This window comes from Mustela putorius, unplaced genomic scaffold (assembly GCF_011764305.1).
Source record: "Mustela putorius furo isolate JIRA1106 unplaced genomic scaffold, ASM1176430v1.1 tig00000577_pilon_pilon_pilon, whole genome shotgun sequence".
NCBI classification, from domain to species: Eukaryota; Metazoa; Chordata; class Mammalia; order Carnivora; family Mustelidae; genus Mustela; species Mustela putorius.
Window position 1 is genome coordinate 6,388,857 of NW_025421421.1, and position 16,006 is coordinate 6,404,862.

The window sequence follows — 16,006 nt, forward strand, 5'->3', positions numbered from 1 at the left end:
AAATGGTCCACAAGTCCACAGAGAGTGCGACCAGCCAGCGGCCACTGTATCCTTTGCCATCTCCATGCCTCTGGGTGAGTGGGGGTGAGTGGGTATGTGTGGGTGTGGGTATGCACGTGCGTGTGTAATCCGTGAAACAGGAAACCAGGTGAGACGAGGTCTCTCATCTCTGCTTCTATATTGAAATGCTTTGCATTGACAATTATTCCAATTATTCTAACTATTCCAAATCATGAGCAAGAGTCGAGTTTGATTACTGTTGATTAAAAAATTACCGTGGGAGGCAATGTAGTATAATGGTATGAGACAAGTTTAAAATTAAGAAAGGTAAACGTGACGTCTAGTAGAAGGCATCAGAAATGTGGGGGCGTTCTGGGTGGTACCAGCACTGGGATGCCTAGTGGCAGCGAGTGAGAGGGGTCCAGAGAAGCCCAGAGGCCTCAAGTATGTGGGACAGGCCACACAGGTGGTCCCGCCTTAACAACAGTGAGCAACACGGAGGAATCCAGCTTTCAGACCACGTGGTTTCTTAGGAGCTGGGTGCCCTTTGATGACCTATGGTTACATCATTTCACGCTGAACCTCGAGCTCCTCGCAGGTGAACTGGAAATATGGCTGTCTGACTCCCAGGGTTCTTTCTGTGAGACCAAGACGGGGGCTTGGAGTAACTGCCCATGTTCATATCCTGGCCCTACGCTTACGAACTCTGAGCCCCAATGCATTCAGCTGCACCTCCTCAGTCTCCTCATCCATAAACCTTGGGCTGAAAAGCGGCAGGGTTCTGCTGAGCAGAGGCACGGTGCAGGTGAGCTCTGGTGCAGGGCTAATGGCTAACAGGTGGCCGTGGCACTCCTGCTCCACGGAGGCTCAAGACCACGCTAGAGACCAGCAACAATCTTTAAAAAGCTCAGCAACGGCACCCATCTCTGATCACCAGAGACAAGGACAATTAGTTTAAAAAAAAAAAAAAAAAGTAGGGGCTATTCATTTGTGATATTGACATTTTAGCAAATGGTCTTTCAAAACCAACCTGCAAAGTAGTGTTTTGTCTGCCTTTAAAAAAGAAAAAAAAAAAAAATACACACTATTGCCATTGACTAATGAGGCATAACACACTCAGAGGTTTCCAGGTGCGTCCCACAAAATACTCAACAGTCTAGAGGATTAAACGCAAAGCCCAGCTTCCAAACTCCAGGTTAAATGCGGAAACTTAGAACCAAGCAACTGAAACCACCCTAAACCCATTTCTTCAAACATCCTCACAGCCTTGTTAGATTTGACATTGGGGAGATGGTGCAAAGTAGCAAACAACATGGCCAAAATGCAGAGACGAGTCAGTTTCAACCCCCTCCACCTTACCCCCGATCTGCCCGCCCCAAGGTTAACATGCAAGAAGCTGGCAGAGAAACATCCCATGAACAGGTCACACCCAAGTGCAGACGGAAACTAGAGCAATAACACGGTTCTCTGGCTCCTCAGGGGCTCCAGACTGTTCACTAACCAACCCCTCAGCCCAGCCCCCAGGCCTGGGGAGTGAGCAAACCCCCTTCCATGCCCATCACTGTGGCCTGAGATTCTGGGATTTCTCCAGAGTCTCCATCACGTTCACGTTTTCTGGGCTGGTTGGTTTACAGTGGCCATCCTTATGGCAATGCTTGATTCTTCAAGCTTTAAAACTGGTTAATTGCATTAAATTTTGGTCTCACTTACGCAGTTGGTTAAGAATGTTAGCAAACCTGTTTCTCATGAGGATGCTGAGAAGCACTTCTGAGAGGGGACTTTCATAGAGCAGCTAAGATTTAAGACAAAAAAACAGAAGACTTTGGACACAAAATCACCTTGTATTCTAATCTGAAAGCGCCACTTCTGAGACAGGTAAAGTGCCTTTTCTAAACTTCAGTTTACTCATTAATGAAATCAAACTCATAAAACACTCATCTATGGAACACTCACTTCTAGAAGTCGTCGGGAGAATTACATTACAGAACTGGACTATGCACTTGGCCCAGGCCCAGCACCTCACCAGCACTGAAAGGAGAGCAGGGGACAAGGATGGGGGGAGCGTTTCATGGCTACCGGAAGGCCACTAGCACATACATCACCGAAGGATCTCATAGGTAGCATCTTGTGCCTGCATACCCTTTCCTCACGCTGCAGTAAGCTTCTTCTGTATAATTTACACATTTTCTCTTCAAGTCCCAAAGCTGTCATTGAAGTGGTAACGACAACCTGTCACCTATTTTAAGTTATCTAATCTAGTTAGAGTGGAAAGGTAGAGAACATTGTGAGACAAGAGTGTTCCTCTCTGTTCTCTCAGTTAATCAAGAGTCAGGGTCAGATGGCTCTTTCAAATGTGTGGCTTTGGCTAAATCAAGTGCTGTATTAAAGAAACAAGCCTATTCGGGGATCTTCTATTTTGCAACTTTTATCTGACATCTCTTATAAATGCACAGAACTTGAAGGGAAGACAGAAATCATTTAACCCAAACCCCCACCAAATAACTACTGTTTGTTCTGTTTCTGTGAATTTTCTAATAACGCAAATGAGAGAGAAAATATTTGGGAAACTGAAGCATATACATGTCCTTTACCTTTAAGCAAATCAAACAAACAGAAATGGATTTAAAAATAAAAATTCAATTGAAAGGGGGCTAATTCACCACGGAAAACACTTCTAGACCCCCTTATATGTATGTGTGCACGGGGCGTTTTTCTAAGCACTTTACAGTTATTAACACTTTTAAGTGCATAGGAATTCTGATCCAGATCCCATTAATATTATGACACATTGAAATCACTCCTTACAATTCTGACACATAGAGAAACATTCCTATAAGATAACCCTCCAAAACTGTAATCATGTTACTGGCTTTGGGTTTCTGCACTGTCTGCAGCTCTCCATCACAGTAAGCACATGCTAACTAACCTCTCTCTCCCATGAACCCAAAGAAGTGGGGAACACAGAGATGCCCTGATGATGGCATCTGTTTAGGCTAATTAGTTTGGGTTTAACCAGAAACCGTCTCAACCACTGTTGCATTAAAAGGCTTTAATTGCTTTCTAATTTCAGTAACTATGGTACATGGGTAAATCAGCCTATTTTTGGAAGAATTCCTTAACCAATCCTAAGACAGTCCGGGTGACGCTGACAGGTCCTAGGACAGTCCACGGTGTCCAGAGCATATCCTTTGTGTCTCTTCTGATGCCATGTTCTTGGCTGGGGTATGACCTAAGATCACCACATCCAGGGCCACATGACACCCACAGGCCCTCACTGGTGACATCAACTTTGACCCCCCGCTTAAGCTGTTGTCCATTTCCACAATGAACTGATACTACTTTTTCCCTCTCTAAATCAATCACTAAATTAGTGGGGAGAACAATGACATACTCTGATTTCAGACACTGGTCCCGCAGTTGACAGGTTAATCAATATTTGCTGAGCACCTGTGACTTGCCAGGCAATCTGGCGATACTGGACACGGCGGTGGGGAAACAGACATCCCTGTCCTTGAAGATGGACAAAAACGCAGGCAGTGGGCAAGCAAATAAAGATCCACTTTATGCCCTGGTGACCAGCACTTGCAGGGGGATGAAGGAGAGATAGGAGAGGGCGGTGGGGGGGGGGGGACGCTGGGGAACTCCAGCCCTCCAGCCAGCACAACTCTGCAGAAGAGCTCCGCCCCCAGCAGAAACTGGGCCTCCTCACTTACCACTTAAAGCACAAGGAGTAAGTCAAGCCTTCTCTGCAGACAGGCAGGACGGTCACAGCATACCCTAGCCTTGCCACATTCATCTGTCTTCCTCTCTTGTGACTTGTGCTCTGGCAAGAACACCTACGCTTCCCCAAATGTGCCTGGCCTGGGCCCCCATTCCCGCAGCCCTCCTGGCACCTAGGGGAGCTCCTCTCCCTTGTCACAGCACCTCCCAAGATGGTCCTTTAGTGTTGGGAGGATTGGACCAATGGAAGGAATCTTGTCTACAGATTCTTCCATTCCCCCCCCTTTTTTTTTTTTTCCGGTTTTTACTTATTTATTTGTGAGAGAGAGAAAGTGACAGCATGGAGAGAGGAACAGAGGGAGAAGACTCCCCACTGAGCAGGAGCCCTATGCGGGGCTCAATCCCAGGACCCCAGGATCGTGACCTGAGCTGAAGGCAGAGGCTTAGCCCACTGAGCCACCCAGGCGCCCCTACAAATTCTACTATCCTAACACAAATGAAAACAGGTTTCTAAATTATCTGAAAATTAAGTGGCAACTACTGACAGGTACATGTTTTATACATCATTTTTAGACAAAACTGTGTATTGTATACAAAGGTACTTTGTATTGTATACAAAACTTTGTATTGTATACAAAGGTACTTTGTTACACTGTTTTCATTATCCTAAGCAGAGCACTTAATGAAACATGTTCCAGTTTTCCCTCTTCTCTGGGTTAATTAAGGAAATTAATTTGCGGAGATAATTCTATGATTCACACACCAACGGAGAAAAATTAGCAGGCATTTCTTGAGCTGAAACAGCCTGTAAATAAACATCGTGAATATGTGGACACCCACAAGCAAGGAGGGCCTAATTCCACCCACGCAGATGGACTGAGTCATGCTTCGGTGCAATTCAACAATTGCTTCTAAAACCTCGTAAGGTGCTCAGTCCTGTGTTTGCCACCGCAGAAGTTTCCAAAGGAGGCTGAAATAGGAACCCCACTTTCAAAGGCGTCAGACAACGTGGTTAAGATATTCGAATGCAGGGCATCATTAAAACCTTAACAAAAAAAAAATCTTAGGACTAATTTCTTAGATAATTAGACATAATTACAGATCGCCTACAATTTTAAGTATGGGTACTTAATGAAATTAAAAATGCACATCTTGCTTCCTTGTCCATCTTTGCTGTACATGTGTTTGCTCAGGGGAGAAAGGAATTGGGTTTTGGAGTTTTCTTTTTTTTTTTTTTTAAAGGTTTTATTTATTTATTCGACAGAGATCACAAGCAGGCAGAGGCAGGCAGAGAAAGAGAGGAAGGGAAGCAGGCTCCCACTGAGCAGAGAGCCCAATGCAGGGCTCCATGCCAGGACCCTGGGATCATGACCTGAGCCAAAGGCAGAGGCTTTAACCCACTGAGCCACCCAGGCACCCCAAGTTTTGGAGTTTTCTTAAGTTTGTTTCTTCCGGCAGAGGGCTTGCCGTGGGGACAGAAACACTGTTTGTATTTACGAGAACGGCAGGTGCGACGTAGAGAACGTCAGACCCGCTTCACGAGACCTCCGCCTGCAGCTGTGACTGAACAGGACCACTCACCCGTCATTGTCTCTACTGCTTATGACACATGACTGAATTTCCACTTCCGGCTTCTCCCCACACCCAAATGATTTACAAATAAGAAAAGTAAGAGAGAGCCAGGCCAGCAAGAGAAGCCAGGAAGTCAAGCAGCAGGCCGAGGCTCACCCTGCAATCTCCAAGGGGGTTAGAGGACAGTCCCCACTGAGGACCTGCTTCCTGCTATCCGCCCACGACAGACAAGCAAGCAAACACTGCACATGGACCACCTCTGGCCCTTTCTATCTGGAAGGCTCCATCCTTCAGGCTTGTCCACAGAGCAACCAATAGATGCCCACATTTCACATTTTTCTGATGAGTTGTTTTTTAATTCACTGAAGTTTTAGGACTCTATTACTTAATACTGTGTGGATACAAAATTTTGTCACCTGAGAACAGGAGGGCAGGGGGAAAGAAAGAGGAAATACCTGTCTTTCAATCTCCAGATCCTTAACTTTCAATGTATTTAGGGAGATGCCCTCAAGAACTCACAAGCTTCTTTTTTAAGGAAGTAAAAATGTGCAAATTTATAAATATGCATTAACTTTGAGATCTTAACAACATCTCCCAAAAGGGGGTTGATTTGTCGCAGAGGTGAAAATGAACTTATCGTCCAAATAAGAGTCTCAGCACAAATCAATCTCTCCCACGATAACGCAAATGGATAGTTACGTGCAACGGAAAATAAGGTGACTAAAAGATCAGCACGAAACCATAGCCCAGACATGGCTGCCGGAAAATTCTCAAACCTTCCTAGAATCCTGTGAGAGAACCACCACCCCCAACCCCAGCTGGGTGGGGGGGTGCTACCTCGCTGAAAAATGAGAGCCCCGTACTCCTTCAGGAGGAGGAGTGAACTCCCTCGTAAGGTCTGCAGAAGGCCCGGCCCTATGCATCAGTCTCCGATGCTCATCTGCCTTTGTCACTGAGAGGGAAATGATTAGCTACTGCCTGGGCAGAGAGGGGAAATGAACTTGCGGGCTTGTGTGAAAACAACAAAACACTGTTTTTCCAGAACAGTTGATTAAGAACATGCTGTCCTAAGAGCAGTCAAGTGAAACGTTCCTTCCTGGTTCCCAGACCTCAGAGGAGGAAAGAACAAAGCTGCTGGCCTGCCTGGCCACTGACGAACAAAGCCTGGGGGTCACCTCCCTGTGTATTTACTGTTCCCAGTCACTGTCATCCTGACAACCCGGGGTGGCTGAGGCCGCAGAGACTCAGGAGGACAGACGGCTGTCAGGATACGCTGACCGTGTTGATCTTTGTATTTAACGCAGCAAGTTATCAAGATCGTACAGGTTTTACAAAGAGAAAGAACAACGGCCAAGAAAGCAGAGTGAGTTACACCAACACCAAGCTATCTGTAACTGTGCATCCTCCCATGTTCCTGGGAACCCAGAAGCATGTTCTATCTGCTCTGATTAAGGAAGATTCTGAATGAGATGGCCTATATGAACACTGACCGTATTTCCTGTCTAAAAATTGGGACACAATCTGACAAGCATAAACACGTATCTGGTATCCACCAGGCAGAGTTTTGCAACCAAGGACAGGCTCGCAGAGTCCTGCTGTGTCACCGCCCTGCCCACCTAGCAAGATTCTCAGGCCCCTCCTCTGGAGATCTGATTCAGCAAGCCTGGGTGGTGCCTGAGAATCTCTACTTTTAACAAGCACCCTGAGGAGATTCTTATGCTCGGGCAAGTTTGGGGAACACCGGATCAGACCAATGATACACCCTAACACTCAGCATTCTTTAAGACCATTCCACCCTCAAATTCCACTTAGCAAGAACATCAATTATGTTAACTTATAAATGTTAACAATAATGAATATTTGTCTTCTCCTGACCCCTCAAGTCATAATACAATTTTGGTGATGTCCATTTTAGAGGAAGGGGTTGAGTAACTTGTGCAGGGTTACACAACCAGCGGATGATAGGGGGGGTGGTAGGGGGGGTTGGGCTCCAACAGCTACACTCAGAACTACTCCAAACACTGCTTCCACTTCCAGAGCACCGATTCTGCAGATTTCCCGTTTCACAAGGAATAGCAGTTGATCGATTCCCAAAAAGCCCTAACAATTTAGGAAAACATTTCTGAACTATTGGTATTTTCAAACTGCTGGCTAGGTAGCGACCCAGGGATCCATCAACATCTCTAACAGGAGCGTTTTACCCGGTGCTCCTCTCAGATTTCTCTTTCAGGGAGTTTTGAGCCTAGCCTCCACATCTTACCCCAGAAAGTATAAAGGAGGCATCAAAGGCCAATGGACCCTTCCAGAAAAACTAGCAATTAGCTTAGAGAAAGCTCAAAGTGTTATAATTTCATCCCCAAATCTGAACGATGTGTCAGATGGAGAACCAGGTGTCTACTGTCTACACTCACTAGTAAAGAACAAAAACTATGTGATATTCAAACATTTTCACAGTTGCTTTCTTCTACCACATCTAACCTAACACTGAATTTAAAAAAAAAAAAAAATCAAATGTTTCTACTCATTCTGCCTTTAAAAAAAAAAAAGGCTTAATATGTCAAATGAGCAGTAGAGTATCAAATACCACACCCCCCAATGTCCACCTCTTTCTGCCCTCTCATTAATTACAAGTCAGTCAAGTCTGAAAAGATACAAAAACTAGAACCCAAATCAAAGTCACCATTCCTTCAACAAGTACTTATGCCAAGCACTGTCTTAGATACCATGGACACAAAGGGAATAACACAGATTAAAAACTTCTGGGTGGCTCCATGGGTTAAGCCTCTGCCTTTGGCTCAGATCGTGATCCCAGGGTCCTGGGATGGAGCCCCGTATCGGGCTCTCTGTTCCGTGGGAAGCCTGCTTCCTCTCCTCTCTCTGCCTGCCTCTCTGCCTGGTTGTGATCTCTGTCTGTCAATTAAGTAAATAAATAAATTTAAAAAAAAAAAACCTCTGCCCTCAAGAAGCTCACATCCCGCTGGACGATAAGGACTGTAAGCAAAGAACAAGCACACAGTTTGTCAGCCCACACAGGGAGACAGAGCAGGGGTGGGATGGAGGTGGCCGCTGTGGCCCCACAGGTCTTCCCAGTAAGGGGCCCTCCAAGCAGAGCCCCAGGGGAGACGTGGAGCAAAGCCACACAATATCCAAGGGAAGCGTGTCCCCAGAGGGGAAGGAGAGTGTCCAACAGACACTCCCCCGCCCAAACCATGAATGCCCCAATTTTCTCTCTGCCCAGGTGGTGCCACCCCTCTTCCGACAGCCGCGTACCACCCTATCCAATGAACACAACACTCCTCCATGTTCATCTCCAGTGCCCCCCTACCAAGCAACACAAGGCCTTGTCCTTTCAAGCCTGGATGCTCGCAAAAGCCCTACCCTGTCTCCCCATGTCCTTCACATGCCCAGCCCCCATGCATACTCACTAAGAAAAAGCCAGGGTCATCTTTTAAAATTTATGCACATGTAATCATATCACGGCCTTCTCTAAACAGCCCCACACTTCCCACAGCTCTCTGGAGCGAAATCTGAACCCTTCTCCATGTCCAGGCCCTTGCGGGCCCGGTCCAGCCCTGCCCACACCTCTGATCATTCCCATGACCCCACCCCCACCACTGGTCCCAGAGCTCACTAGCCTGCTTTCAGCTTCTCTAAGGTCCCTAACTCCTTTCTGCCCCCGGGCCTTTGTTGGTGTCCCTGCAGCCTGGGGAGACCCTCCCCATGTCCCCAGCATCCCTCCCTGTCATTCCTGTAGCCCACAGTCAGGGCCAGGTGACTGACCTGACCTGTATTCCTGCAAACTATATAGTACACACCTAGGATGCCTGCACCCCCCTGGGGTTAAAGCAATTCAAGATCTGCCCCACCCCAGGAAGCTCCCAACCATCTCCACAGGGGCAAGGACCACACTGGCATATCCAGTGCCTCAAAACCAGCAAAGGTCAAAAAATACTTGGGAAGAGACTTGGCCTTCCCATCGGCTCCCCATGCTCTCTGTCGAGGAGAACACACTGCTGCGTTTTCCCTCTGTGTCGTCTGTGCCTTGTGCCCGCCGATCCCGGGAACAGGCCACACTGCAATAATGAGGTCCCCAGTGGGTCTGCTTTCACTTTCATGCCATGTGACAGGGCCATCCCCAAACGGGAAGCCCAGCAAGCAAAAGTGGCTACTCCTGGAGCCCCACAGTCGAGGACAGACCGTGCTCCAGCAGCCAGAGAAAAGGAGCTGGAGGAAGAGTAGGCCCTGGGGTACAGGACATCCCGCTGGTACCAAGTTATCAGACTTAAAAAAAAAAAAAATCAGAGATAAAGGGAGCCACTCCCTCCGGCAGGAAATAAAAGACCTGCACACAGCACAGGATTCCCACGTGAGTGGTGGCCTCCCTCCGCACACCAACCTGGCGCAGGTGTCCGCAGAGTGAGCGACCCACCCATGCCCCGCTTACCCCTAAGGCTGCGCCCCTGTGAGAACCAAGTGACCAGACACTCCTCGGACCGGTGGCGAAGATAGGGATGTCACCGGCTGGGGCTCACAGAGCTCGGGACTGCTGCGACCCATGAACCAGCAGCAGCCCTGCCGACTCCAAGATCCCTGCCCAGCACAGTAACCAGTACCCGGTGTCCATACGCCCCACGGGGTGGCCCGGCCACTTGCTCTGCTGCTCCAGCCCCGACCCCCGCTGGCAGGCCCAGGATGCTGCTGGAACAGGGCAAGATCATGTGCCCCCCAACCCCCACACCCCATCCATGTCTGCTGTCCTTCCTCTAGGCCCTCCCCTCACGGAAGGTCCTGGAGACCCTCCGCGCACATGCCCCATGTCAAGTCTCCCTAAGGAACCCTGTAACCCTATTGAAACCCTCTGGAAGCTTCTAGAGAGAGGCCAAAGCCAAACAGAAGGGCCCCTCCCCCTCCCTTCTTGCAGCTGCCCCGGGCTGAGCCCACACAGGCAGCCCGTGTCCTGCCTAACGTGCAGCCTTGCCCAAGGTCGGAGGCCCCCCAGCACCGCAGCCCTGGGCCCTGGCCAGCCGCAGTAGGGGTGAACCGGCGGGCGGCCCTGACACTCCTTTCCAGAACACCACTCCCTCCGGGGCGGCAACCGACACAACTGCACACAGCCACAGGATCCATTCTGTACGAGAGAGGAGAGGAAGGCCCGAGCCTGGGTGTCACTGGTCCCCAAAGCAGCTTACTGCAGCATCCACCTGCCTCTCACTCCTCCCCAAATGAGCCGGTTCACGGCCACCTGCCCCCACAGGGCCTGCTGGGCCGACCAAGCTGGCAAGGATGCGCGCTTAGGTCTCTCAGGGAGCAACAGCCCTACATGGCCTCATGCCATCCTCAGGGACTCTGACCTCAATGCATGGAGTGCCCCAGTGGCACCTCCCAGGAGAACTTGTGTTCTGACCAGGTCTCCAGGCCGCAGCTCAGCCGGAGCCTGGATGGGGCTGACTTACATCCCAACAGATCCCATCAGGGATGACCCCCCACCGCAGCCCAGCCATTAGTCAAGAGCCACTGGCCACCTCAGGCTCCAGGCCACTCAGGGGGCCATGGAGGGCAGCAACTCTACCTAAAACCATAGCCACGGGGTGCCTGGCTGGCTCGGTCTAGGGAGCGCGCGGCTCTCCATCTCGGGGTCCTGAGCTGGCACTCCACACTGGGCCCAGAGACAACTTAAATAAAATCTACCAAAAAAAAAAAAAGTTGCTCATTCCGTGAGATTTTTTTTTTAAGTAAAAATCATGTAAGAATGTACATAAGAGACCCTCCAAAACTTAGAGTATAACCATCTAAGAGAATTAAAAGACCCACCACTCTGCAGCCCACACTGGAGGATGGAGATGTAGGGGGCAGAAGGGGCCCCCAGTGTCCTTGACACAGATGGTGTCCCCAGCGTCGGCAGGTGGGATGCAGTCTGGGGACTGGACCCTAGAGCCGTGACCGAGCCTCAGTAGCTCACTTCCCTGCTCAACAAACTGCAGTCAACAACAGCTCACCCGTGTCACGGTGAGACAGCAAACGAGAAAGAGGAAGTCAGTCCGGTGGCGCGGGAACCACACAGAATGAACCCTCAGCCCATGCTGCTTCCTTCCCGGGCCCTCCTGAAGAACTTCCTCTGCATCAACATTCCTTCGCCCTTTGATTCATCCCTCATGTTCTTTCAACGTTAACAACCCACATATACTCTTGTCAGCCCACACAATCTATCTTCCCTATGGACATGTGTGGAAAAATGTGTCAGGACGTACGTCCAGTGACGGTCACTCCAGCATTGTCTGTGACCTTCCAAAAAAAAAAAAAAAGGCACTACCAGCTAACTAGAACACTCTTGTCTAGCTTCAAAGGCGGAGGCTAATAAAGGAAAGAAATTTAAGGTATGTAACATGACATACTGGTCAAACAGATAAAATTTTCTTTAAATTTTATACTCGCTTTGGTGTCCAAATAGTTACCAGCAGGGAAGGAAAAAAAAAAAAAAGAAGAAGAAGAAAGGTGAGAGGAGGTAGCGGGCAAAGTAATGCCCCCGTGTTCCCTCCATCCTAACCCTCCTGCAGGTGTAAAGACATTAGCTCACTCGGCAAACGGCTTTTGCAGCTGGGATCCGCTGAGGAGACTCAGACGGCAGCAGAACCCAGGATTCTCCCGTGGGCCCTGTGTAATCCTATGGGTCCTTAGAATCAGAGACCCTGTCCTGGCTTTGATGGCAGAGGAGTGGTCATGGACACGATGGAGGAAGAGGCCACACATCAAAGAAAAGAGGCAGAAGGCGGGCAAGACTCGAAGCCTCTCACATGTTGATTTTAACCCACGAGACCCATGTCGGGCCCCTGACCCACAGAAGCCTGATAATAATTGTGCGCTTCCCCACACAAACACTGCGGTGATTAAGGAGAGCAGCAAGAGAAACAGATCCGGATGAAAAAGTGGTAAATGACTTAAAATTTTTCATCTTTTTGGATACTCAGTATTTACTACAAATGTAATACTTTTATCTTAACTCTTAGGTAGGCATCGAGGGAGGGAAGAAATTCTTTGCCCAGTGTCCAGGTCATGATTCCCTGACCACAAAAGCTTTCATAATTGGAGAAAAAAATTAATTAAAAGCAAAAATAAAAGCCCCCCCCCCCCCCCGCCCCCAGCACTCAGCTCCTTCTGCCTGAACAGCCTGGGCTTTCTCTTTGCTACACCAAACTCAATCCCACCTACACATCAAGGCCCCACCTCAAGCACCACCCCTCGGGTCTGGGCCTCTTCCCCTGGGCTCTCTTCCAGGACAGGATCTACTGGGCTGTGCAGGGCCTGGGGGATAGGAAGCTCCCTGGGAACAGCAAGCTGTTTTCCCTAGCCAGAAAGAAATGATTACTGGATTATACTAATTCCAAACCAATCTAGGGAGCACCGATTTCAAATGAATGAGGCATCTTCTGCTGGGAGAGCCTGCTGTCATCTGACAAGCCTTACCCACCTGTCTGCTTCGCCAGTGGGCCCTGTACCTGTCACTCCCCGAAATCACAGCCAGGCGCCCACTGTGGAAATCTCCTTTCAAAATCAACTTCGGACTCTGACTTACAAAGGCTGTGGATGACTGGGAGACAGCACTTCGCCACTCCGGATCTTCTCATTTCCAGTCTGGACCTTTCAGTTCCGGCGGCCAACATTTGCGAGTTATATTTAAATTGGACTAGGGGCTATGGCGCTGAGAAGAGCCCTCCCCCCTCCCACCACACTGAACCTGATGGGACATTTTATAACTCACGGGGCGGGGGAGATCTCAGCACAGTTACGGCTGAGATGGAAAACAATGCAAAACCTTGTCTGCTCTGTTAATGACACTTTTTTTTTTTTAAGATTTTATTCATTTATTTGAGAGAGAGAGACAGAGAAAATGCACGAGTCGGGTGGGGGCAGAGGGAGAGGGAGAAGCACACTCCCCACGGAGCAGGGAGCCTCACACGGGGCTCAATCCCAGGACCCTGACATCATGACCTGAGCCGAAGGCAAACGCTTAACCGACTGAGCCACCGAGGCGCCCCATTAATGACACTTTTAATGGTGAAGGAGCCAGGAGAAGAGACAGAGTGACATTGGATTCATGTTCACATCGTGACACGTGCCTCCGACTGCCGCCACTAAAGCTCGAACAAAAGCTCTTGTTTGAACCTCCATGTTTTACAAATAGTAGAGCACTCGCCCCTGTGGGAATGGTTAGAGGCCAGAGTCCCGACAAGCCATCCTGGACCACGGAGGACCCAGCACGTCCTTACCCAAACACAGACAAGCAGCAGATGCAGCTGTCCTCGTGGGTGTCAAACCAAAGCTCATCGTTAATTATTTACTTTTGTTGCTGCTGCTGGTGTCATCTTAAAGTCAGATTTATTCAGACGTCATTTACGCAGGAACCCATCTATTTTAGCGCACACCTTTCTCACTTTTGTCCAAACCATACAGACACGTAATCACCTCACCATCAAGATGCAGAACATTTCATCCATTCCAAAGAGCTCCCTATGCCTTTTGTAAGTGAAGCCTCGCCTGCCCGTTCATGACCACCCATCTGTCTTCTGACCTTGTCCTTCAGCCTCGGCCAGAACGCCACGAGACATGGGAACACACGGCACAGACCCTTGAGAGTCAAACAGGATGTGCCTTTCTGAGTTTGGCTTCTTTCACAAAACGGATAATACATGTGAGAATCATTCCAGGAACAGTGTGTGTCCCTGTCATGGCAGAGTGAGCATTCCGCCGAAAAACATCCCAGCTCGTGCACCCATTACAAGCTGAAGGAGAATTCAGTGCTTCCCAGTTTGCGGCAGTCATGAAGAAAGCCTCCAGGTTTTCGGGTTCTCCTTCCTCTCGGGCAGGTTCGTCAAGGCAGAACTGCCAGTTGACTTGGGGTACAGAAGCTTGACGTGGCCAGAAACCACCTCACTGCCCCCCAGAGAGCTGCCACAGCCACCTGTCCCAGGAGCCCGCCAGCAGCACGGACTCGTTAGTGCCTGGCTTTGTTTCTTCTGATGTTTAACCATTCTCATGCATAGGAAGCGGTATTTCGTTGTTTTTCACTTTTTGACTTTTGAAATGATTTTAGACTCAAGATGCAGTTGCAAAAAGAGCAGGGTTCCCACGTGTCCCTCCTCAAGCCCCCGCACCCAATCCTCCACAACCACAGCACAATTATCAACAGCAGTACCAGATGCCGGCCCAAAGCCTTGAACCCAATGACAGGCCTTTCCCAGAGTCAACTCTGGGAAACTCAAACTCTCTACTCAAAACTAGTCTACTCTACTAGTTTTGACATGTTTCTGGTTACTGTGCTGTCTTTTTTGTTTTGCACAGTTCTATAACACTTCATCACTTGTACAGATTTGTGCAACCACCACCACAACCAGGGCATCCATCTGCTCCTTCCAAGCACCTATTCTGGAAAAGACCTTTGTGGTTTTATAACCATTACTGCTGCTGGAAGACTCTTTTTGCCCTCTCTCTTGACCAAATTAAACATCAGGTATCTATCCTCAGGCCCTGTGTGCAAACCACTGTTAACAAAGGAGTTCACTTTGCAGGCTGGGTATCCGTCCTGTCCCTTCTGTATTCTACACCAAGCCCAGGGTGGGTGACAGGACACAAGGGTGAATGGGAGAGTGCTATGCCCTGCCTTGAGAAAAACACATACGCACAACGACCAACTGTGACCAGTACCAGCCACGAAGGAGAAGAGCACATGGAAAATTCAAACACAGTCTGGTTTGGACCACACAGGTCCCTGGGTCCAGCCTCACACACAGACTCGGTGTTTGAGGCCTCACTGTGGGAGCAGGAAATCTAGTACCAGAGCCACTGAGCACTGAGTATGCTAATTTTTTTTTTCTTATTCTAGAGAGAGCAAGCGAGAACATGAGCAGGGGAGGGGCAGAGGGAGAGGAGAGAGGGAATCCCAAGCAGACTCCACGCTGAGCACAGAGCCAAACATGGGGCTCAATCCCATGACCCTGAGGATCTTGACCCAAGCCGAAATCATGAGTCACACATTTAATCAACAGAGTTACCCAGGTGCCTCTACAGTCCACAAATTCTTAAAGCAGAATCCAAACAAGCCTGCAGAGCTCAGGACAGCTGATCTGAGGTCCAGAGCCTGGCCCAAAAAATACAGAATTGACAAGTGCCCATGTGATGTCACCTGAGAGACACCTATGGCCTCCAAAACTCCCTTCCAACCACCTGCCACACTGGGTCAAATTCCACCAACAGAGACCTTTAGTTACAGAGGCGTGCGCAGCTTAGGCCAGGTGCAGTGGAATCCCACTGGGAAGCGGGGACACAGGAACCCCTCGAGGCTTCTGGCCGGTTGCTGGCAGCTGGCTTTCCTCTGATGGGAGGGGCTCACACCCACAAGGCCTCCAGGGCAGAGGGCCTCCATCACCACCTGCTACCTGCTAACGTTCTCCCTGGAGCCTACACACACCTTTACAGGTGGTGATCTCTACTGCTGGTTCCCGTGTGCTCTCCCCGCTTCTGTACCAACAGCCCCAACGCTCTGACTCACCTCCCCAATCCCTGGTGTCCGTCGGGAAATGTTTCGTGACCGTGTAAGGCGCAGCTCCATGCACGGCACATGTGCTGGGGGGGGCACAAGGGAGTGCACCAAGACCGACGGGTCTCAGTGGGAAAGACCGCTCAGAGCCCCAAGACAGCAGGTCCATTTCAAGACTCAGCG

General features: G+C 49.4%; 1 protein-coding gene across 13 annotated transcripts in view; it reads right to left on the minus strand.

Annotated features, from left to right (window-relative positions):
• Positions 1 to 16,006, minus strand: part of SGMS1 (sphingomyelin synthase 1) — a 266,380-nt gene that overhangs the window by 157,045 nt on the left and 93,329 nt on the right. For 2 of the 13 annotated variants that reach the window (XM_045081448.1, XM_045081447.1), the window contains exon 1: positions 11,104 to 11,220. The exons of the other annotated variants lie outside the window; for them this stretch is intronic. The gene's annotated coding sequence lies outside the window, so the exon portion shown is untranslated. Of the gene's footprint in view, positions 1 to 11,103; positions 11,221 to 16,006 lie in introns of those variants that run through there. 13 annotated transcript variants of the gene reach the window in all.